Raw genomic sequence first — 23,135 nt, 5'->3', positions numbered from 1 at the left:
AAAGCTGGGGTGGCAATCCTTATATCAGACAAATTAGATTTTAAAACAAAGACTGTAATAAGAGATGAAGAAGGACACTATATCCTACTTAAAGGGTCTATCCAACAAGAAGATCTGACAATTGTAAATATCTATGCCCCTAACGTGGGAGCAGCCAATTATATAAGGCAATTAGTAACAAAAGCAAAGAAACACATTGACAACAATACAATAATAGTGGGGGACTTTAACACCCCCCTGACTGAAATGGACAGATCATCTAAGCAAAAGATCAACAAGGAAATAAAGACTTTAAATGAAACACTGGACCAAATGGACTTTACAGACATATTCAGAACATTCCATCCCAAAGCAACGGAATACACATTCTTCTCTAGTGCCCATGGAACATTCTCCAGAATCGATCACATCCTAGGTCACAAATCAGGTCTCAACCGGTACCAAAAGATTGGGATTATTCCCTGCATATTTTCAGACCACAATGCTTTGAAACTAGAACTCAATCACAAGAGGAAAGTCGGAAAGAACTCAAATACATGGAGGCTAAAGAGCATCCTACTAAAGAATGAATGGGTCAACCAGGAAATTAAAGAAGAATTAAAAAAAATTCATGGAAACCAATGAAAATGAAAACACAACTGTCCAAAATCTTTGGGATACAGCAAAGGCAGTCCTGAGAGGAAAGTATATAGCAATACAAGCCTTTCTCAAGAAACAAGAAAGGTCTCAATTACATAACCTAACCCTACACCTAAAGGAGCTGGAGAAAGAACAGCAAATAAAGCCTAAACCCAGCAGGAGAAGAGAAATCATAAAGATCAGAGCAGAAATCAATGAACTAGAAACCAAAAGAACAGTAGAACAGATCAACGAAACTAGGAGCTGGTTCTTTGAAAGAATTAACAAGATTGATAAACCCCTGGCCAGACTTATCAAAAGAAAAGAGAAATGACCCAAATCAACAAAATCATGAATGAAAGAGGAGAGATCACAACCAACACCAAAGAAATACAAACAATTATAAGAACATATTATGAGCAACTCTATGCCAGCAAATTAGATAACCTGGAAGAAATGGGTGCATTCCTAGAGATGTATCAACTACCCAAATTGAACCAGGAAGAAATAGAAAACCTGAACAGACCTATAACCACTAAGGAAATTGAAGCAGTCATCAAAAATCTCCCAAGAAACAAAAGCCCAGGGCCAGATGGCTTCCCAGGGGAATTCTATCAGACATTTAAAGAAGAATTAATACCTATTCTCCTGAAACTGTTCCAAAAAATAGAAATGGAAGGAAAACTTCCAAACTCATTTTATGAGGCCACCATTACCTTGATCCCAAAACCAGACAAAGACCCCATCAAAAAGGAGAATTACCAATATCCTTGATGAACATGGATGCAAAAATTCTCACCAAAATACTAGCCAATAGGATCCAACAGTACATTAAAAGGATTATTCACCATGACCAAGTGGGATTTATCCCTGGACTGCAAGGCTGGTTCAACATCCGCAAATCAACCAACGTGATACAATACATCAACAAAAGAAAGAACAAGAATCATATGATCCTCTCAATAGATGCAGAAAAAGCATTTGACAAAGTACAGCATCCTTTCTTGATCAAAACTCTTCAGAGTATAGGGATAGAGGGTACATACCTCAATATCATAAAAGCCATCTATGAAAAACCTACAGCGAATATCATTCTCAATGGGGAAAAGCTGAGAGCTTTTCCCCTAAGGTCAGGGACGCGGCAGGGATGTCCACTCTCACCACTGCTATTCAACATAGTATTAGAAGTCCTAGCCACAGCAATCAGAAAACAAAAAGAAATCAAAGGCATCCAAATTGGCAAAGAGGAAGTCAAACTCTCACTCTTTGCAGATGATACGATACTGGATGTGGAAAACCCAAAAGACTCCACCCCAAAACTGCTAGAACTCATACAGGAATTCAGTAAAGTAGCAGGCTATAAAATCAATGCACAGAAATCAGTGGCATTCCTATACACCAACAACAAGACAGAAGAGAGACAAATCAAGGAGTCGATCCCATTTACAATTGCACCCAAAACGATAAGATACCTAGGAATAAATTTAACCAAAGAGGCAAAGGATCCGTACTCAGAAAACTATAAAATACTCATGAAAGAAATTGAAGAAGACACAAAGAAATGGAAAAACGTTCTATGCTCATGGATTGGAAGAACAAACATTGTGAAGATGTCATTGCTACCTAGAGCAATCTACACATTCAATGCAATCCCCATCAAAATACCATCCACCTTTTTCAAAGAAATGGAACAAATAATCCTAAAATTTGTATGGAACCAGAAGAGACTCCGAATAGCCAGAGGAATATTGAAAAAGAAAAGCAAAGCTGGCGGCATCACAATTCCGGACTTCCAGCTCTATTACAAAGCTGTCATCATCAAGACAGTATGGTACTGGCACAAAAACAGATACATAGATCAATGGAACAGAATCGAGAGCCCAGAAATGGACCCTCAACTCTAGGGTCAACTCATCTTTGACAAAGCAGGAAAGAATGTCCAATGGAAAAAATACAGTCTCTTCAACAAATGGTGTTGGGAAAATTGGACAGCCACGTGCAGAAGAATGAAACTGGACCATTTCCTTACACCACACACAAAAATAGACTCCAAATGGTTGAAAGACCTAAACGTGAGACAGGAGTCCATCAAAATCCTAAAGGAGAACACAGGCAGCAACCTCTTCGACCTCAGCCGCAGCAACTTCTTCCTAGAAACATCACCAAAGGCAAGGGAAGCAAGGGCAAAAATGAACTATTGGGATTTCATCAAGATAAAAAGCTTTTGCACAGCAAAAGAAACAGTCCACAAAACCAAAAGACAACCGACAGAATGGGAGAAAATATTTGCAAATGACATATCAGATAAAGGGCTAGTATCCAAAATCTATAAAGAAACTTATCAAACTCAACACCCAAAGAACAAATAATCCAATCAAGAAATGGGCAGAAGACATCCAAATGGCCAACAGACAACATGAAAAAGTGCTCAACATCGCTCGGCATCAGGGAAATCCAAATCAAAACCTCAATGAGATACCACCTCACACCCGTCAGAATGGCTAAAATGAACAAGTCAGGAAACGACAGATGTTGGCGGGGATGTGGAGAAAGGGGAACCCTCCTACACTGTTAGTGGGAATGCAGGCTAGTGCAACCACTCTGGAAAACAGTATGGAGGTTCCTCAAACAGTTGAAAATAGAGCTACCATACGATCCAGCAATTGCACTACTGGGTATTTACCACAAAGATACAAATGTAGGGATCTGAAGGGGTATGTGCACCCCAATGTTTATAGCAGCAATGTCCACAATAGCCAAACTGTGGAAAGAGCCAAGATGTCCATCGACAGATGAATGGATAAAGAAGAAGTGGTATGTGTACACAATGGAATATTATGCAGCCATTAAAAGGAATGAGATCTTGCTATTTGCAACGACGTGGATGGAACTGGAGGATGTTATGCTGAGTGGAATAAGTCAATCAGAGAAAGGCATGTATCATATGACCTCACTGATATGAGGAATTCTTAATCTCAGGAAACAAACTGAGGGTTGCTGGAGTGGTCGGGGGTGGGAGGGATTGGGTGGTTGGGTGAAAGACATTGGGGAGGGTATGTGCTATGGTGAGCGCTGTGAATTGTACAAGACTGATGAATCACGGATCTATACTTCTGAAACAAATAATGCAATATATGTTAAGAAAAAAAGAAGATAGCAGGAGGGGAAGAATGAAGGGGAGTAAGTCAGAGGGGGAGATGAACCATTAGAGATGATGGACTCTGAAAAACAAGCTGAGGGTTCTAGAGGGGAGGGGGGTGGGGGGATGGGTTAGCCTGGTGATGGGTATTAAAGAGGGCACGTTCTGCTTGGAGCACTGGGTGTTATGCACAAACAATGAATCATGGAACACTACATCAAAAACTAATGATGTGTGGTGATTAACATAACAATAAAAATTATTTAAAAAAAAGATTCTCTGTCTTGGGGTGCCTGGGTGGCTCAGATGCTTAAGCATCTGCCTTCAGCTCAGGTCATAATTTCTGTCCTGGGATGGAGCGGGCCCTCTGCTCAGCAGGGAGCCTGCTTCTCCCTCTCCCTCTGCTGTTCCCTCTGCTTGTGCTCACTCTCTCTGTCAAATAAATAAATAAAATCTAAAAAAAAAAAAAAGATTCTCTCCCTCTCCCCCTCTCCATCCCCCCAGCTCACATGCATGCTCACTCTTTCTCTCCCAAATCTGCTAAATTACAAAATAAACATTTTTTAAAAAAGAACAGGATTTAGGCCAGTGTCTGGTACCTACTAAGTGTAAGATAAGTATGAACTGTTATTATTATGATCATCATCATGATTTAATGGAATGCTAGACAACAATATGTATCAATTATTCTAGCACAATTTAGGTTTTGCTTTATTCTGTGTTCATGTCTACTCGTAATTTTTAAAAAATCAGAATGTTAGTTTTTGCTTGGATGATGGATCTTTGATTATTCGGTGTGTGTGTGTATGTGTGTGTGTGTATGTATTTTAGAGAAGGGGAGGGGCAGAGGGAGAGAGAATCTTAAGCAGCCTCCATGTCCACGCAGAGCTCGTTCTCACAACTGAGATCATGACCTGAGCCGACATCAAGAGTCACTTAACCTACTGAGCCACCCAGGTGCCCTATTTAGTATATTTTGATGTCACTACTCATTACCATTTTTTTGTAAAACTTTCTGTGTTTTGATTTATAAAAATGTGATGAATCAATGCATATCTATTTGAATAAGTAATACATACATATTATACTCAGTTAAATTGACACAAAAGGATATAAAGTAGAAAGCAAAGCTCCCTCCAACCCTCTCCCCCTAGCCCTGCCCTCCAAACCCATCCTGGGCCTCTCCCTAGAGACAAGTTTTCTTCTTAATAAATATGTTTTTAAATGAACATTTTGGTATTTCTTTTGCCCGTTTTATTTAGTAAGGAATAGATTGTATATGCCAGATTTACAGGTAAAACAGGTGTAATATCAGTAAAATGCGTTTTCATTTTTGGCAGGAGTATATTTCCATGTTAGTACTGTCGGGAGGTGGGAAGATCCTGTTATATTTTTCTGTAGTAACTATTAGGCCCCTGAAGCCATAGGCAACTCAAGAACCACACGGTGTGGCAGAAACCCGGGTCTCCATGTCTTCTGCCACTCCCTGGTCTCGGCCCTTTGGCCTCCCGCTATCCCACCTGATCTAGCGAAGGCAGCTCCACACACCCTCTTAGTGCACAACCTAAATAGGACTGTACTTAGACACTGGGGTTTGTTTATTAAAAGATTTTATCTTCATCCACCTGATTAAAGTATTGCAATAACTTTTCTCCTGAGTCTGGGATAATTTATTTCCTGAATTATTCTGCCTTGGCTGTGCAGGCAGAGCCTGCTATGTGTGGCTTCATGCATACACGAGGGTATTTTTTCATCATCTTGGATGGAACTGGGAACACCTGGAGTTAACTAGCTCAGCAGCCAGTTTTAGCTCCCACCCTTTCATGGGGTGAGATGTAAGTACGATTTAAAAATATAGCCTAGACCAGACCACTTGAAGGGAAACATCTAAAGAAAAATTTGCCCCTTTCCTCAGCGACAGAAGCTGAACAGATAGCTTTCTAAGCCAGATAATGAGAAATGCAGAAAAGTTCTGGGGTCGTAAGGAAGTGAATATATATACATATTACATATTTTTAAAGCATATTATATATAAATCATTATCCCAAGGCCTTTGGGGTAGTATGCAGAAACTATTGGCTGACCCTGAACATTGGCTGTTCCTACCTTCCAGAGTCTGTTTTCTCATTTTTCCAAAGAGATATTCCTGAATATTGAATAAAGTGAATTTATATAAATTGGTATTTGAAATGAACCAGGGAAATTACATTTTAAGGAAATTCTGTAGTGAATTCTTTCATGAAGAAGTAACCCTCTTATTTTTTGTAAATTTAAATCTATATTGCTTAAAATAAGGCAGAACCAGATTCCCCATAGGAAATATGGAATCTTTTCCCAATTGAAATCCCATAGCATGTTTCTCCCAGCTGAATGAGTTTGTTAGCTGATTTTTTTTTTGCTTTGTTATTAATCTGATTTTGCTTTATGTGGGTGGGTTAGAAAACCTGAATGAGACGTGGCCGTGGTACTCTTGGGGCTTCACTGTTGCACGTCCTCGTGCTACTGGCTACCAGCTTGGGGCTCCCGCTGTCCACATCACCTACTGCTTCCTGGCTGAGGCTCTTCACTAAATACTATGCTCTGCTTCTGCTTCTCTGGCCACCACGAGGCAGCCCACCCATCCACCCCACCCCCCCACCAAAAAATAAAAATAAAAAAATTCTTTAACGGCATTCTGAAGTTCATAATACATAGTTCTGCCTTTTGAGGCTGTAACTCCCATTGTCCTTGGAAGGATAAGTACCACTTAAAAATGAGAAATAGGACACAGCTTTTATTTCTTAACCCCAGGTACCTCGTCAAAAGCTGTAAGTTAGACTCATGAGTTATATATAGCCATGTCGTTTTTTGGTGAAGCTGAACAGCACGGGCGGGTGGAAGGTGCTTTAACAAATAAAAGATTGTTTACCACAGTGAAGATCTTTTTTTCCTTCCAAATTTTGACATGGAATATGCAGCCTCATTGACACTCCAGGTTACATTATCCAGTGAGGTCATGGGACTGCACCCCGTCAGCAGGAAGTCAGCAAATGAAGTTGAGAGCATCTGAAAGGAGATTGTGGACAGTGTTGACCCCTGTCAAAAGTACCTTTGCACTTGTCTTTGCACATTTGATTGTGTGACGCACCCTTACTTCAGCTCTGACATTCTGAGTGCTAGTGACCCTTCTTAAGCATCTGCTGCAACCCGCCCAACTTGGGTTTCTGGGTCCTCTTTGTTGTGTATCCAGTGGACACTTTTGCCATCTTTGGGGGAATTAAGCCCCTGGGACTTGGTCTTGACACCACATCAGTCCTATCTGCTATAAATAATTGCTCCGGAGCCAAGGCAGGTGGTCTCTGAGATCAGAGAGGGAGCTCTCACTTAGCATCCCAGTGTGCTTGCAGCCGGTCATCTAAATGGGCCTTTTAAAACACTAACATAATGGTGAGGGTGAGCCTCTGGGGAAGGTTTATGAGTGTACCTGGACCCAATCCTCAATGACAGACTTCTGCCTCTGTTGTTTTAATCTTCTGATGTGTTCCCGAGTCTGCTTTTCGTGAATGTGGCTCTTCTATGATAGCTTACATATGTTTGCTTAAAGGCTGCCCTTTTCTTAGTGCCAAGGACATAAAGTTGAGTGAAGTAACCCTGTCCTTACACTCTCAGTCAAGTTTATTCTACTACCTTTAGTGTTGATGGTCTAAGGGACCAACCAATGAAAAATCCTAGTAAGGACTATTAAAATAGGGAATTTTCTCTGGAAAGTAGAAAAAAGTACAACTAGGGACATCTGGGTGGCTTAGTCAGTTAAACTTCCAACTCTTGATCTCAGCTCAGGTAGTGATCTCAGGGTCTTGAGTTTTAAGTCCCGCCTACACAAAGAAAGAAGGAAAGGAAGGAAGGAAAGAGGAAAGGAAGGGAAGGGGAAGGGAAGGGGAAGGGAAGGGGAAAGGGAAGGGAAGGGGAAGGGAAGGGAAGGGGAAAGGGAAGGGAAGGGGAAAGGGAAGGGAAGGGGAAAGGAAAGGGGAAAGGAAAGGAAGGAGCAGGGTGGCTTATAAACAACAGGACTCCGGGTCTCACAGTTCTGGAGGCCGGAAGTCCAAGGTCAGGTGAGGGCCGTCTTCTGCGTTGTAGACTTCTCATATCCTCACATAGTAAAGGGAGCCTCTGTGAGGCCTCTTTTGTAAGGGCATTAATTTCATTCATGAAGACTCTGCTCTCATGACCCAATCACCTCCAAAAAGTCCCACCTAATACCATCACATTGGGCATTAGAGTTTCTACATGTGAATTTAGAGGGGTACACAGCAAGGAAATCAGATAAGGTATAAAATAGATAGTATATTTATTTATATTATTTCCTCCAGTCCACCCATCCACCCACCCATCATCCTACCTCTCCCGTCTCCCCACCGCCACCACCACCACTCTTTTTGGTCTTGGAGGGCTAGTTTGCATGAAACCTTGCAACTCAGAAGACTTGACATACTCTGCCAAATGAAAGACTGAGGACCCTTACCTCTTACGATGCTCACCACATATTTCTTAAGCCTCTCCCTGAATCCTTCCATTCCCCCTTCTCTGAAATATTTGAGAAGAAGTAAAACATAGTCCTGCAGTGTCAATTTTGTTGGAGTTATTTTATCATCAGCCTTGGGAAGAGAAAGAAAAACTTAAGAAACAGATCCTTTATCTGAGTATTGGCAGACTTGGACTGTTCTTGGGATTGACCAAGTGAAGTGCAGAAAGAATGACGAAAGGTTCTCCAGGACCCTCACTCTGTGCATTTTCCTTTCTCTGGTTACCATTACCAAAGGTCCCAGACTGTAGATAATGTGTTATATCAAATCTAATAGGCTGAGTAATGATGCTGATTCTATGGCATCTGAATCCCAGATCTCTAATTGTAGGGCCTTGGACAAGCACCTTAATCCTTCTAGGTTAAATCTGCTTCTTCGTTTGTGCAATAGCGGTGACAAAATCGACCTCTTAGAGTTGGTATGTGGATTATAAGATAAATAATATAAAGGACTTTTTCCAATGCCTGTATACTGAGTTCAGTCATTTTTTTTTAAAGATTTTATTTATTTATTTGAGAGAGAGAGCGATCAAGCACACAAGCCAGGGCGGGGGGGGGGGGGGGTGAGGTCAGATAGAGAAGCAGAGTCCCCGCTGAGTAGGAAGCCCAACGTGGGGCTCAATCCCAGGACCCTGGGATCATGACCTGAGTCAAAGGCAAATGCTTAACTGACTGAGCCACCCAAGTGCCCCATGAGTTCATTTATTATTGATTATTATTAAACATTCGTATTAAAACATATCTTCAGCTCCCTTCATCTGCCTGTCTTTGATGTATCAGCTGCACACTGAGAAACATGACTTTTTAGATATTTTTCAGCATCACTTTTAAAAAGTGATTTGACACTCTTCTTAATATGTAATTAATATGTATCCTCTTATTTAATTCTCATAACAACCCTGTAGAAGAGGTAGTGGTATTATCCCCACTTTACAGATGAGGAAACGGAGATGCAGGTAAGTTAGGTAACTTCTCCAAGGGCATAATGCTAGCAGTTCGTCCAGTTGCAGTTTAATCAGACGATCTGGCCCCAAAGCCACACGATTGGGCTCCCTCTCTAGGGCAACCACTATGTGTCATCGACCTTCACCTATAAAAGGGAGTTATTCATCTCACCCACCAGACCCCGAGTATCTTGAGAACAGGACTGTTTTACTGTATTTTGTACCTTTAGTATCCCCATATAGTGCCTTGCATCACATAAAAATATGACTCTCTAGCCTCTGGGAGCCACTCTGGACTCCAGCCAGGCTGGCCTCCTTCCATTCCTTTCAAGACATTTGCACGTGCTGTTAGATCTGTCTGCAGTGCTTCCCTGATCAGTTTTAACTGTGGCTAGAGTATACTGTTCATTTCTGGGTATGATTATGTGGTTGACAAGGACATTGTTGAAACCACATCATTGCAATTGAATAGAGTTGGGAAAGGGAAGATCGGAAGGGACAATGACAACTCTCTGCAAACGTGGAAGGTTATCTTTTTGTGGATGAGGGATAAGAACAGGTTCTTCCAAGGGGCTCAGTGAAAAACAGATTTCACATTTTCATAAGGAAGGACTTCCTAACATCAGCTGGGCAAAGGTGGAATGAACTATGTAGTGAGTGCCAAATCTCAAGAAATATTTGACAAATGCAGGCAAGCCACTCTCTGCAAGGATATAATTATTAGGCTTTATTTTTTAATCAGGAAGGAACATTTACATTGGTAAGTCTTTTTCTCAAGGTTATGGCAGTCTTTTTTTAATTTTTTTTAAAGATTTTATTTATTTGACAGAGAGAGCAGCAGGCAGAGGGAGAGGGAGAAGCAGGCTCCCCACTGAGCAGGGAGCCCGACGTGGGGCTTGATCCCAGGACCCTGGGATCATGACGTGAGCCGAAGGCAGACGCTTAACCGAGCCACTCAGGTGCCCCAAGGTTATGGCAGTCTAAGGAAATTCATTCTCTCTTTTTACATTCCCATCTCACAACTTCCTTAAAACTTTGATCTTCAGGTTTTTTTTAACTAGAAAATAAGGCTTAATTATTGTTTAGTTTTGTTCTATGGAAGCTAGTCATTGTTACCACTTTTGGAAAGATCAAGTTTATGAATATAAGCCCTAGTTGTTACACTTGTGTTGTTCCTCTGGGCTGGAGATAAGCTTGTCTCTTTGTAAGAGGAAAACAGTTAGCCAGGACATTTGTTTTGTCTTTATATTCTTGGTACCATTGCAGCGTTGTAACTGAGGTCAGTGAATGGCCAGGGTAAATTGTAAAATTTAGATACTCGTAATATTTAGAAGGCCTGGGAATGTCAGATTCTGAATCTTATTTCTCTCCATGTTTCAAATCAGTATTTTTTTCACCACCTGCAATTTAATTCACTCTCGTTAAACAGCAGTTCTGTAGATAGGAGAGGTACATCAGCAAGAAGCATGGAGGTAGAAGGACTCTCACATTTGGATACTATGTGGTAAAGTCATCCATCTAGAAATTGAAGTGAAAAATACCTGTCTTTCAGCTCTAACCATATGTCCAGCTCTGCAGCAAACTCACTTAACCCTGATTCACCATGTTACATGCTGTTGTTTAGCTGTTACTGCTTTTGGCCATTTAAATGTAGAACTGTAGCAACTTAAACCACTAGTTTTTTTTTTTTTTTTTAAGTAAGCAGAATAGAAAACTATTTTACATTTGATTAAGTGTTTTATTTTGCTATTACCTTCAAATGAACTTTGCACGGTCTGTTTCATGAGGAGTGTGGTTTGCTTTGGCGTGTAATCCCCCAAAGCCAGGCTCCTTTTATCATTATTGCTTAAGTCATATATTTTTACACAAAACATCTTATTACCTTAGTTTTATTTTAAAATCAAAGCAGAGTTTGCAAAAAGTCTATGAATCACACTGAAAGAATGTTAACGAATAGTACCTCTGAATTTCCAGATTTGGGCATTTCTGATCTTAAGGAATATGACTGTAAGCAAAAATATTATGCAAGCTGAGTAAAGTTTAGATAAATAAGGACCAGATGGAACTATAGGGACTTATAAAATATAATGCAAATATTATCCCATTTCCTTAAAATGAATCTATATTTCAGTATGAAAAATTATATTCATATTGATGAGTATCAACCTTTTGCTAAATCAGTCTTGGCAAGGGAACTCCATTTTAAGTAAATATAAAACAGTTTCTTTTCTGAGTTTGAGAAGGGAAAGCTTTTCTGAGTCTTAAAATGTGAAACTTTTTATATATTCATTGCAGTTCTTATATTAGCTGTTTTATTGCTGTGATTTTCATTCCACATTTTAGTTACCTGTGGTGTGCAAGAGTTTGCAATCCCTGAGCTTGAGTTTTAGGATAGTTTATGTAGTCCATTGTTTAACACACACACACAGATTGCTGTTAACCGCTTCCTGTGTAACTGATCATTTAATCCGTACTTTTAGTCAAGAGCCACTAGTATTGCTGATTTAACACTCATTCGTGTTGCCTATAGTTTATTACCCAAGAAAGTTTCTGCATTTCAGAATAATAGGTGCTGAACATTGTGATCCATTTTCTTTCTCTTGGAGGGTTTTGTAGGTATGAATCTTCATACCCTACCTGAAGCATATTACAATAAATGAATAAATTGGGATTAGGATATAGAGACTCACCCTTTGTTCCTTTTGTAGCAGAGTTTTATGGGGATCAGTTGAAGACTGTGTTTTGAGATTTGTAGAAAATCTATGTAGTGAAACCTAATTTATTAGAGTATCCAGATTTCAAAAGTAAGATTCCAAGTATAGTAAGTTCTTTTGACTCTGTTGACTTCCCTTGTATAGCTATGGTTTCTTCAGGTTTTCTGAACATAATTATTCAACCTATGAAGTTGGCAAACAAAACTCTATCACTTTGACAAATATTGTACTTCTTCTAAAGTAATCTTTTATTGTATCCATGATAGGAAAGCAGTATAGTGAATGTACACTTGATTCTGAGATTCATCCAAATTACAAAATTAAAATAAAACAAGGGAAAAAATCATCTTAAAGAAAATATGGCATTTATTGACTACATTCTACCTCAAGTCCTGCATGTTCTTATGAGATATTGAAAGTAATCTCTTAACATTTTGCTTCTCATGAATCAGCGAGGGTATGCCAAATACCTTTTGCATCAAAGCAGGGGGCTTAAAGGTGGGGAAGGTTAGTATCTGTGCAACTTGTCTTGAATCATCTTTGCCCTTTACCTTTATAATGGGTTCAAAAAAATATAGATCTACAAAACACATGGAATGTAAGCATAACAATACATGCTACAGCAAGAAAAATGCATTCAGTCTTCCATCCTTGGGTTAGTCAACCTACTGCCCCACAATAGCAGGGAAGGGAAAACAGAGACCTGCCTCTGTTGACAGGAGTCCTGCCATCCCTATTATAGATAGCCCATGTTTGCTTTTCTACCTTTATCACCTTTCACATTGGACTTCCCAGCTATGTTGTAGAGAAGTATCACCAGGGAGAAGCAATAGTAGGAAGTACAGTCAGTTCTTGTTATTCATGGTAGTTCTGTTCTATAAAGTCATAGCAAACACTGAGTTAGTGAATACTGAACCATTACTTCCAGGGTAAATACAGAGATGGATTCCTCTGGTCACAACATTTTTTAACAGTCGATAAATACATAACCTTGTTTTACATGTGTTATTTTTTTAAAGATAGTTTATTTTAATATCTATTGTTGGCTCATTAACATTGAACTCATGGCCAGCAACACTGTAACTCATAAATGAACAGAAGTTATCTGACACATGTATTTTTTTCCATATGGCACATCACAGCCTTCTCCTGCTTAGAAACATAAGACAGCACTTCAGTCTCGTGCTTGGGGGCTGTTTTAAACAGCAAAAGCACAAATACACAAAACATGTGGCACTAAAAAGACCACGAAAAAGATGCTTGTTCACAATAGGAGAGCTGAAACATGAAGGCAAAATGTCACCTTGTTCTACTTTTGCTGGGAACAAGTGAATCAGGCAACTGAAATTTTTTACCACTTTGCCCATGTCCACAAATGACTGTGAATGTACCAGGAACATTGATTTGGGGGAGTGAGTGACCTTGCAAATACAGAATCCACAAACAATGAAGACTGACTATACTTAACGAAAACAAAAGAATCAAAATACCTGGTAACAGGACTTTTGCAGTCTGGCTTAGATCTTGTTTACATTCAAATGGTCCCTTGGCCTTAGCCCTGAGCAGTCCGTGACTTAAGAAAGAATAACCTAAAGGGGTGCCTGGGTAGCTCAGTCAGTTAAGTGTCCATTATGACTCTTGATTTCACCTCAGGTCATGATTTCAGGGCTGTAAGATGGAGCCTTGTGTTGGACTCTGCACTGGGCTTGAAGCTTGCTTAAGATTCTCTCTCCCTCTCCCACTGCCCCACCCCTCTTTTTCTCCCTCTGAAAAAGAAAGAGAGAGAGAGAGAGAAAGAAAGGAAGGAAAGAGAGGAAGGAAGGAAGGAGGGAGGGAGGGAGAGAGGAAGGACCTAAAATATCCTGTAGCATAATCATTCGTTAAACGAAACACTCAGGGAGCCCCTAGCTGGCTCAGTTGGTAGAGCGTGCAACTCGTAATCTCCATAAGTTCAAGTCCCACTTGGGTGTAGAGATTACTTAAAAATAAAATCTTAAAAAAAAAAAAAAGAAAGAAAGGAGCAATCAGTTGTATTCTTGGTTCACCATAATTATAGGAAAAATAGAAATTAAAAAATGGACCGAGACTGGTGTCGGTGTCATTCATCCTTAGAGTCATGAACTTTGACCACTCTGACATACCTTCCTTCCTTCATGTCCCATGTAGGCCCCCTTCAGCCTTAGATATATATGTGTTGGGAGTCCTCATTAGCAAATACTCAACATCTATTTGGCTGACACTTTGCTTGACATTATGTACATAATCTCACTTCATCCTCAAACCCTGAAAGGTAGGATTTATTCCATTTTACAGAGACGGGAACACTGGTTCAGTGAGGTTAAACACCTTAATAGAAGTATCACAAAGCCATGATAAGTGGTAGAGCTCAACTCTGAACACAGGTTTATGTGTCCATAGCCAGGATCCCCACCATACATTGCTGCTGTCCATTGTTTACGGGCTGGAAAATTCCTCTGGCAGACTTGATAGAGTCTGTAGGAGGTTAAAATTGATCATAAATTTTGTGCAGCTCTTTCCAGCTTCCTTGAATTCCAGCTGGCCAATTGACTTGCTTTGACCAAAATAGTGAAAGTGACATTGAATGACTTCCAAACCTTAGCCCCAAGGCCTTAGGTTTAGCTCTTGTCCTCCTGAAAGACTGCCACCTTGCAGACAAGTCTGGACAGGCCTCCCGGAGGATGACACACCTTGGAAAGAGCACCTGGAGGGAGAGGGGTCTAGCTATCCTGGCTGAGGCCCCAGCCAACCTGACCACAAACTCATGTGAGCCCAACTGAGACAGGAGAGAGGAGAACTTGCCCCCTGAACCCAGCCCAAATTGCCAGCCCACGGAATCATGGACAAACAAATGGTTAGTTTTTGTTTTAAGCCACTAAGTTTTGCAGTAAAAGTAACTAGTAGACTAGCTAGTTACCCGACTCCCCCCACCCCATCTCTTTCTGATCTCCCTCAGCTTGTGAGAGCGGGGATTCTTCTGGTCTGCCATTTAGAAGGAGATCTAATTATTCTTAGGCAGGACCTAAGTATCTGCATAAAATCTCTGCTTTGCTTTGCAGTCTATATGAGTTCACAGAGGTCTAAAATTTGAGAGGTGGAATGACTTTAGAAACCATGTATTTCGACTCTTTGCTTTACTGTAAGTGTCATGAAGCAAGCCGTTAATGTAGAACCACTTGCAAAATTGGCCAGAGTTATGAGAAAAATTAACTCCTTTCTCTCCCCGTCCTGGGTCCTTCTGTTCTTCCACACCATACCGCCCCCCCCCTTTTTTCCAAATCACATTCTAATTAAAATATAATGGGGAATCTTGGTTGTTCGGTTTGCTTGGATTTCGTTTTGTTTTGTTTTGTTTTGGACACAAAGGGTTTAGGACAGAAAAGCATCATGTTCTAAAGACACTTATCCCCTTACTTACATAAGTACAATCAACTTTGTTCAGAGTAAAATATTCTTTCACAGTTTTAGCCCACACTTTTCTTTTTAAACTCTTAACTGCAACAGACATCACAAATCAGTAACTTAATACATCTCCATATGTTTTTCAATGTAGAGGTCCACATCGTTTTGATTTGCACAGCACTGGACTGAGCATTTTACTATCCCCACTATATTATCACCCCTCATTGGTTTGGCCTTCCTGCTGAGAAAGTCGTCTACTGTATAGAAGACACATCTGTCTCATTTCTGGGCAGCAACCGCCTCAGAGGGGAACTCTGTTAAATGATGTTGTAGAAGGAGCATTACTCCTCTAAGGCCACAGATCTGAACCGTGGTTTCTTCCAGACGAAAAACAATGCCCATTTTATACACAATATTTTTAATCCTTCTGTGGTCCTCATGGGTTTTTCTTATTAGGAGGGATTTTTCCCATAAAGCAGGGAAATAAGACATAACACTCTTTGGGGACCACTGGTAATATGTTTTCCCCCTAAATGTGAAATTTAATGTGAAATTTTTCTGTAGTTAAAATGTCCCTTAGGATTTTTTTTTTTTTTTTTTTTTTTTGAGGAGAATGGGAGCAGGGGCTTTATGAGCACAGCAAAGATTGGGTTTAATTCTAGAGTGATCCAAATTAAGTAAAGCATGCCTGCAAGCAGTAAAATTAAGCCATATATACATGGTCCCTTATAGTAATATCTACAACATAATTCTTTTTCAAAGTGTTGTTCTGAAATGCTTGTTGAAACAATCCACTGATATCTAGAAATTTAATCTATTAAATCTCATTCTGTGGAAAGAGTTTACCCGCACAAGGGTGCTTACTGATATTCTGCTTACTGATACTCTTCCGTCCACAGGAGATCCATAGTTACTTTTTCTACCACATGGCTTCTTTAAGGGTTCTGGGCCTATGGTGACAATAATAAAATTGCCTTTTGCTGATTTTTGGTATGTGATGAGTTGCTTTATCTACTTGTCGGCAGCTTGAACAGTAAAGAAAATGGTGGCAGATGGGCTGAAGTGTCTGATGACTTTGACTCTAAGGGTCCATTACTGTGTGTTGTGAAATTCTTGACCAGCAATGCAGAGTTTGAATCCCCTTTGAGAAAGTTGTGATTTTCATGGGGCTCAGTGATAATTAAGTCCCTCAACCTTGGCTCTTTAAATTGCTCCTTGAGGGGTGGCTGGTTGGCTCAGTCGGCTGGTTAAGCAGCCGACTCTTGATTTCAGCTTAGGTCATGATCTCAGGGTGTGAGATTGAGCCCTGAGCTGGGCTCTGCACTCAGCGCAGAGTCTGCTTGGGATTTTCTCTCTCCCTCTGCACCTCCCTCTCTCTCTCAAAAAAATTGCTCTTTGAGCTAAAGTAAATCCTCTGGAAATTCACATGGATTTAACATCCATGTGTGATGGGCATTTTGGTTGTATATCACTAATATTTTGCCATTAGAAGCTTGGTTTGTATTTAAAAGAGAGAAAAAAACTTGGTTGGATTAGGGTAAGGTTATGACATACCCTGCCAGCCACCTGTTTCTGGGTCATTTTGATGCCTTTTTCTATCCCAACCAATTTCTTGATAATCATTTAGCAAACATTTACTCAGTGCCTACTCTGGGCTCAGCACCAAAGAGGAGGTGAAAGGGTTCCACAGAGGCTAGGACGTAGTACAGGACCTAGATCCATGAAGAAGCTATTGTGATACTGTGATAAGTTCAGTAATACTAGGAAATACAGCAGTGATCCACAGGAAGGTTGATCAACTTTGCCTGGGGGAGAGAGTCAGAGAAAGTTTCATAGAAGAGGTGGCACTTGGCTGGCTCAAGTAGAATTTCATGAAACAAAAGAGGTAGCAGATAAGAGAGACCATGGCCTTCAAGCCTTTGGTGCCTTTGTACTTTCCAAATATAGATATATAGCCTATCTCTATAAAAATACACAAGAAACTTAATACTATTTGTTTCTAATTAGGGAGATTTGGCTGAGGGACAGGTGCTACAGAGAAACTTTTCAGTGTATACTCTTTTGAGTCTAGTACCATATATGTATATTATCTATATTTTAAAAATACCTTTTTAAGAATAGAGACAGTAAGGGGCACCTGGGTGGTTCAGTCAGTTAAAATCTGCTTTTGGGGGCACCTGGATGGCTCAGTTAGCTAAGTGATTGCCTTCGGCTCGTTCATGATCCCGGAGTTCTGGGATCGAGTCCCACATCGGGCTCCCGGCTCAGTGGGGAGCCTGCTTCTCCCTCTGACCCTCTCCCATCTCATGCTGTTTCTCTTTCTCTCTCAAATAAATAAATAAATAAATAAAATCTAAAAAAAATAAAAAAAAAATAAACTGCTGCCTTCAGCTCCGGTCATGATCCCAGGGTCCTGGGATCGAGCCCTGCTTCGGGCTCCCTGCTCAGAGTGGAGTCAGCCTCTCCCCCTCCCCTCTGCCTGCTGCTTCCCCTGATTGTACGCACTCTTTCTCTCTCTCTCTGTCAAATAAATAAAAATATTAAAAAAAAAAAAAAAGAATGGAGACTTTAAGACAGTGGTCCCTTAAACAATATGTTAAATTTACTAGCCAGCTACTTCTTCCTGGGTGTCTTTTTTTTTAATGTTATCCCTAATTAATGGAAATGTTTCAGAAATTGATGAGAGAGAAGTTTTTAAGCAGAAGACTTTTCCTATGTCTCTGAAATCCTACCTGACCCTTCTGATTAGGGAAAGCGCAACATATGAAAGACCCTCCAACTCACTGATGAAATTCTTCCCTGGCTCCAGAGTTGGCCAGGCAAATGAATAATGTAGAGTGGCCAGAGCCTAATTGTTGGTCTTGTCTCAGGCAGTAAATAAACAGACCATCTTACTTAAATTTCTCTTGTCCCAGTGAAAATTACAACTACCAAGAGGAAATTAGTTTTTTGTTATATGTCGGTCTTGGTCATCTGTAAATGATTCTTAAGTCTTCCATTAGGAGGAATTAATCTGATTTTTTGGACTGAACAACTTTTTATTTCACACATCAAGGCATCCCTTGTATATATCTGCTCCTGTAGAAAAAAATCATTCAGTGAATAATCTAGGTACGCAGAAAGAGGTTAGAAAAAAAAGAAAGGAAGGAAGGAAGGAAAGAGACGAGAATAACAGAATTAAGAGCGAGACTCCATGTTGGATTGGGGAGAGGGCTTACCCATCATGCTTTGTGTAGTGCAAACCCTAACCAGGTACCAGAACTAGCAAGTGAGGTCCATAGATCATCACCTCACCTCATTGGGCTTCAATTTTCACTTCCACAGTTGTCTTTTTGTTCACTCTCTATAAAATGATCAGCTCATGCCCTCAAGGTTTTTGCTGTGGAGTTGAGGAGACAATAATTCAACAGAATTGATGCCATATGGAAAATCCCAAGTTAGCTCTTATACAAGTGCAAAATAAAATATTCAAAACAGATGAGACGCTTGCAGTAGTGGTAGGAACACAGGCTTTGGTGTTAAACAGTCCCAAGTTGGAATTTGATCTTTCCTACTTAGAAGCTGCAAAGACCTGGTCACGTCTGAATCCTTCTGAGCCTCCATACCCCCAGCTGTAAATGAGACTAATAATACTGCACTTGCTTCCTTGTTATGAGGATTGAAAGGCACGAATGGGAAGCGTGCAGCAACTTTGGCACAGAGGCGTTAAATATAATGAGATGTTCTCACTTCTTACTATGTGCTGGCATTGTACATAAAGCTTTATGTGTAGATAATATTGTTAAAACCATAAAAACATGAGGAAGCTAAGGCCTGGAGAGGTTAATAGTATTTCCAAGGCCCATGGCCAGAAGTAGCAGGGCCAGGATTTGGACTAAGAAATCTGACTCCAGAGACCTAGCTCATAAGCATTTGTCTCTGCAGCCTCTCCTCAGTGTAAGCCAGCAACCCACCCACAGGGAAATGATTAATACACTGCTTCTGGAATAGATGAGTTTTAGAAGAAGTCATTGGTATTGGTAGACAGAGTCACTGAGGTATTCTAGGGTGAAGGAATGTTATTTAAATATGCAGAGATAGGGGTGGGAGAGAAGCCACTCAGAACTGCGCCAACAAGCAGTTTTGTGTGACTAGCTCAAGAGCATCAACATTTAAAAGGATATACAATGAGAAGATAAGAACCCTATGTATAATCAACTCCAGATTTTTTGTTTTTTAAACAGTAAAGGGCAGTCTTTCATTAATGACCCATTATTTCATCTAATCACAATTGTTTCAAAGTAGAAAGAAAATTTTAATGTTGCCTTGTCAAATAGCTACCTAAAATATCTCAGTGCAGTATCTTTTTTTTATTATTCTGTCCTACCTTATGAATCATGTAAGTTTTGGGAAAAATAAATCCATTTTTCTTTTCAGTTCACCAGCCTACATTTCTAAAAGTTGTTTGTTTGTTTGTTTGTTTTTTAAGATTTTATTTATTTATTTGACAGAGAGACACACAGAGAGGGGGAACACAAGCAGGGGGAGTGGGAGAGGGAGAAGCAGGCTTCCCAGGAGCAGGGAGCCCGATGCGGGGCTCGATCCCAGGACCTGAGCCGAAGGCAGATGCTTAACGACTGAGCCACCCAGGTGCCCCAACCAGCCTACATTTCTAATTTAGCTGCTGGCCCCCACTTCTCACCTCTACACCCCCAGTTAATGCAGCTGTCTAGAGCCATAATCTCACAACACACTTTCAGCACACAGGGCACATGGTAAGAAATGTGACTTTTTTCTATTGCTGGGTCAGTGTGTCTCATGTTTTCTTGCATTTTCACTGATAACTTTAAGAGAAATCACAGCAGTAGTCAAGGAAAGGAATAAATGGGGAGTTTTTCCACACAGACTCGTGGACTAAACAGATCATTGGCCATGAGTTTGGCATTTGAGAAACAGTGTATTTCTTTTTTTTTTTTTTTAAGATTTTATTTATTTGAGAGAGAGAGTGAGTGAGAGAGTGAGCACAAACAGGGAGGGAAGGAAAGGGAAAGGGAGAAGCAGATGCCTCACTGAGCAGGGAGCCCGACACGGGGCTCCATCCCAGGACCCCGAGATCATGACCTGAGCCGAAGGCAGATGCTCAACCAATTCCAGCTACTTTTATGAAATAAAAACTCCGTTGGATCTTTTTCTTCCTTTTAAGTATAAACGAAGAGAAGTTTCTCATTTGACTTTTGTAATGTTGCAAGATTGAAAGGAGTTTAGGCTGAAAGTGTAACGCTATAAAAACTGTGTATAGTAGGAGTTCAATCTGATTCCCCCACTCCAGTGAAGATGGGGTGTTTGGCCTCCAAACTTGGAAAACCAGCATAACGTGGGGTATTACCAGAAGCTTGCATTAGTTTCTCCCTGCACTACTTTCATAAAAGTGGCCCTTGGTGTCATCTTGGCATTGTTTTGGGGATCACCTGAAGCCACTGACCCAGCACGTTTCCACAAACCATTCCCCTGAAACAGTTCAGAGAAACCAACTCTTGGCAGTGTAGGTGCTCCCTGGGTGTGAAAATTTCCTAAGTCAAGAGTTAAAACAAAGAATGGTTTAAAATCTGTTGCTGATACAGAATCCATAGTGCAAAATGGATTAAGGAATCTTTCCTGGCTCCTGGGAGCTGCCTCTCTAACTGCTATAATAAAGAGTGTTTTCAGAATTGTGTGGTAGTAAAATGAAAGTGTTTAATATTGTAAAGGTATTTGGAATCCAGTTGGGTCATCTGGTTGTAGAACCTCTTAATATTCTCGTGTATTGCTTCTCTACTCCAGAATTTGTATACAAAGCTTTTTTTTTTTTTTTTTTTAAGAAAGTAGATTTGAGGGGTGCCTGGGTGGCTCAGTCGGTTAAGCGTCTGCCTTCGGATTGGGTCATGATCCCAGGGTCCTGGGATCGAGCCCCACATTGGGCTCCCTGCTCCGTGGGAAGCCTGCTTCTCCTTCTGCCTCTGCCCCTCCCCCTGTTTGTGCTCTTGCTCTCTCAAATAAATTAAAAAAAAAAAAAAAGATTTGGTTTGGGTCTTTTTTTCCTATCTTGTTATATTTTTGCAAGAAATACTTCTTTATGTTGACTTCTTGTCAGTTCTGATTCTGAGGCTCCATACTTCTGGACTAAGGCAGAATCGGCCTCAGTCATTTTGGAGGCGCTTTAAACTCTCGGAGTTCTGGTTTCTTTACAGAGCTCCCAGACATCATTGGTAGGCCCCTGGTCATTATCACCAGTCCTCCTGGTAATCATCAAGCCCTTTCTTACCCAGACCTTTATGATCACAAGTCAAGAAATCCTGCTGGCTTCCAAGCCCCAATGGTTGGGACACAGGACTTCTTTCAAGGTGGGATCCATTATGCCTAGAGTCGGCTTGCAGGGTCTTGCAACCAGCGTGTGTGCTGTGGGGGGGTGGGGAATGAGGTGACACTGGGCAGTGCAGGGCTCAAATCCATCCGCTTCTCATAAGACCCACAGACCTCTTTCTAATCTCCATCAGAAACTCTTTTCTGGGGCGCCTGGGTGGCTCAGTTGTTAAGTGTCTGCCTTCAGCTCAGGTCATGATCTCAGGGTGCTGGGATCGAGCCCCGCATCTGGCTCCTTGCTCAGCGGGGAGTCTGCCTCTCCTTCTCCCCTCTACCTGCTGCTCCTCCTGTTTGTGCTTTCTCTCTTTCAAATAAATAAATAAAATCTTAAAAAAAAAAACAGCAGCAGCAGCTCCTTTCCTCTCCCAGCAGCCCTCTAATAAGACAGCCGGCATGATCCTCCCAGCATTGTTTTTTCAGTGCCCCTCAGTTTGATAAACACCAGAAAGAACCAATGACTTCTGGCTCAGTTTCCAGCTCCATAAAAATCCCCGGCTTGTGGGGTGTCTGCATGGCGCAGCTGGTTTAGCATCCAGCTCTTGATGCCAGCTCAGGTCGTGACCCAATCAGTGTTGTCAGATCAAGCCCTGTGCAGGGCCCTGTGCTCAGGACGGAGTCTGCTTCAGATTCCCTCTCCCACTCCCTGTGTCCATGGCACTCATGCTCACGTGCGCTCTCTCCCAAATAAATAAATAAATCTTTTAAAAAATCCCGTTTGCTCAACATGAGGGTGAAAAGTTGTGTGAACATATTCAATTGAATATTTTTCAAAACAGTCTCACCAAAACCCATATACATGTAATATCAGTATTTGGGTGTATAGATGTAAACTGTCTGCAGGGATCCTTAGGAAAGTGTTGATGGTGATTGTCTCTGGGGAGTGGGACCAGCAAGGGAGGCAGTCTCTTCTGTGGTTCACTATACCCTGTGGTTTTGCTTAAGTCCTTTACATGGGTTATTTTTATGATAAAAAATGTAAAGTTATTAATTTGAAAAGATAGGAATCTTTTAAATTCACTAACCATGATATGCTTTCTTCAGCTTATACTTACCTACCTTAGGTATTGTCCTGATTTTATGGCTCAGGAGGCTCGGTTCAGGAGTTAATTTGCCCACAGTTACACAAGGGCAGGTCAGAATTTGAACCCACAGCTGTCTTACACTTAGGTTCATGAACACCCTTTCCCCTCCTCCATGCTTCATCTTCCAGGGTCATTTCATTCCACTTCAGTTCTTTCTTTCATTGCCCAAGTAATGAGGCCTGACAGACCCCCTGCATCAGGCCACACATCTATGCCAAATCCTTGAATACTAATAAATACCTGAAACCGTGTTTCAAAATATACCGTAAAATGTAAGAA

The 23,135-nt window shown here is 40.8% G+C and overlaps 1 protein-coding gene across 5 annotated transcripts in view; it reads left to right on the top strand.

The window, feature by feature from the left end:
* The window catches only part of PATJ (PATJ crumbs cell polarity complex component), a 335,447-nt gene that overhangs the window by 270,634 nt on the left and 41,678 nt on the right, over positions 1-23,135 (top strand). The window lies entirely within an intron of this gene.

Source organism: Eumetopias jubatus, unplaced genomic scaffold (genome assembly GCF_037043125.1).
Source record: "Eumetopias jubatus isolate StellerSeaLion01/CBP00866 unplaced genomic scaffold, mEumJub1_p1.0 scaffold_4, whole genome shotgun sequence".
NCBI lineage: Eukaryota > Metazoa > Chordata > Mammalia > Carnivora > Otariidae > Eumetopias > Eumetopias jubatus.
The sequence above is the reverse complement of the archived record's forward strand: the minus strand, read 5'-3'. Positions and strand labels throughout refer to the sequence as shown.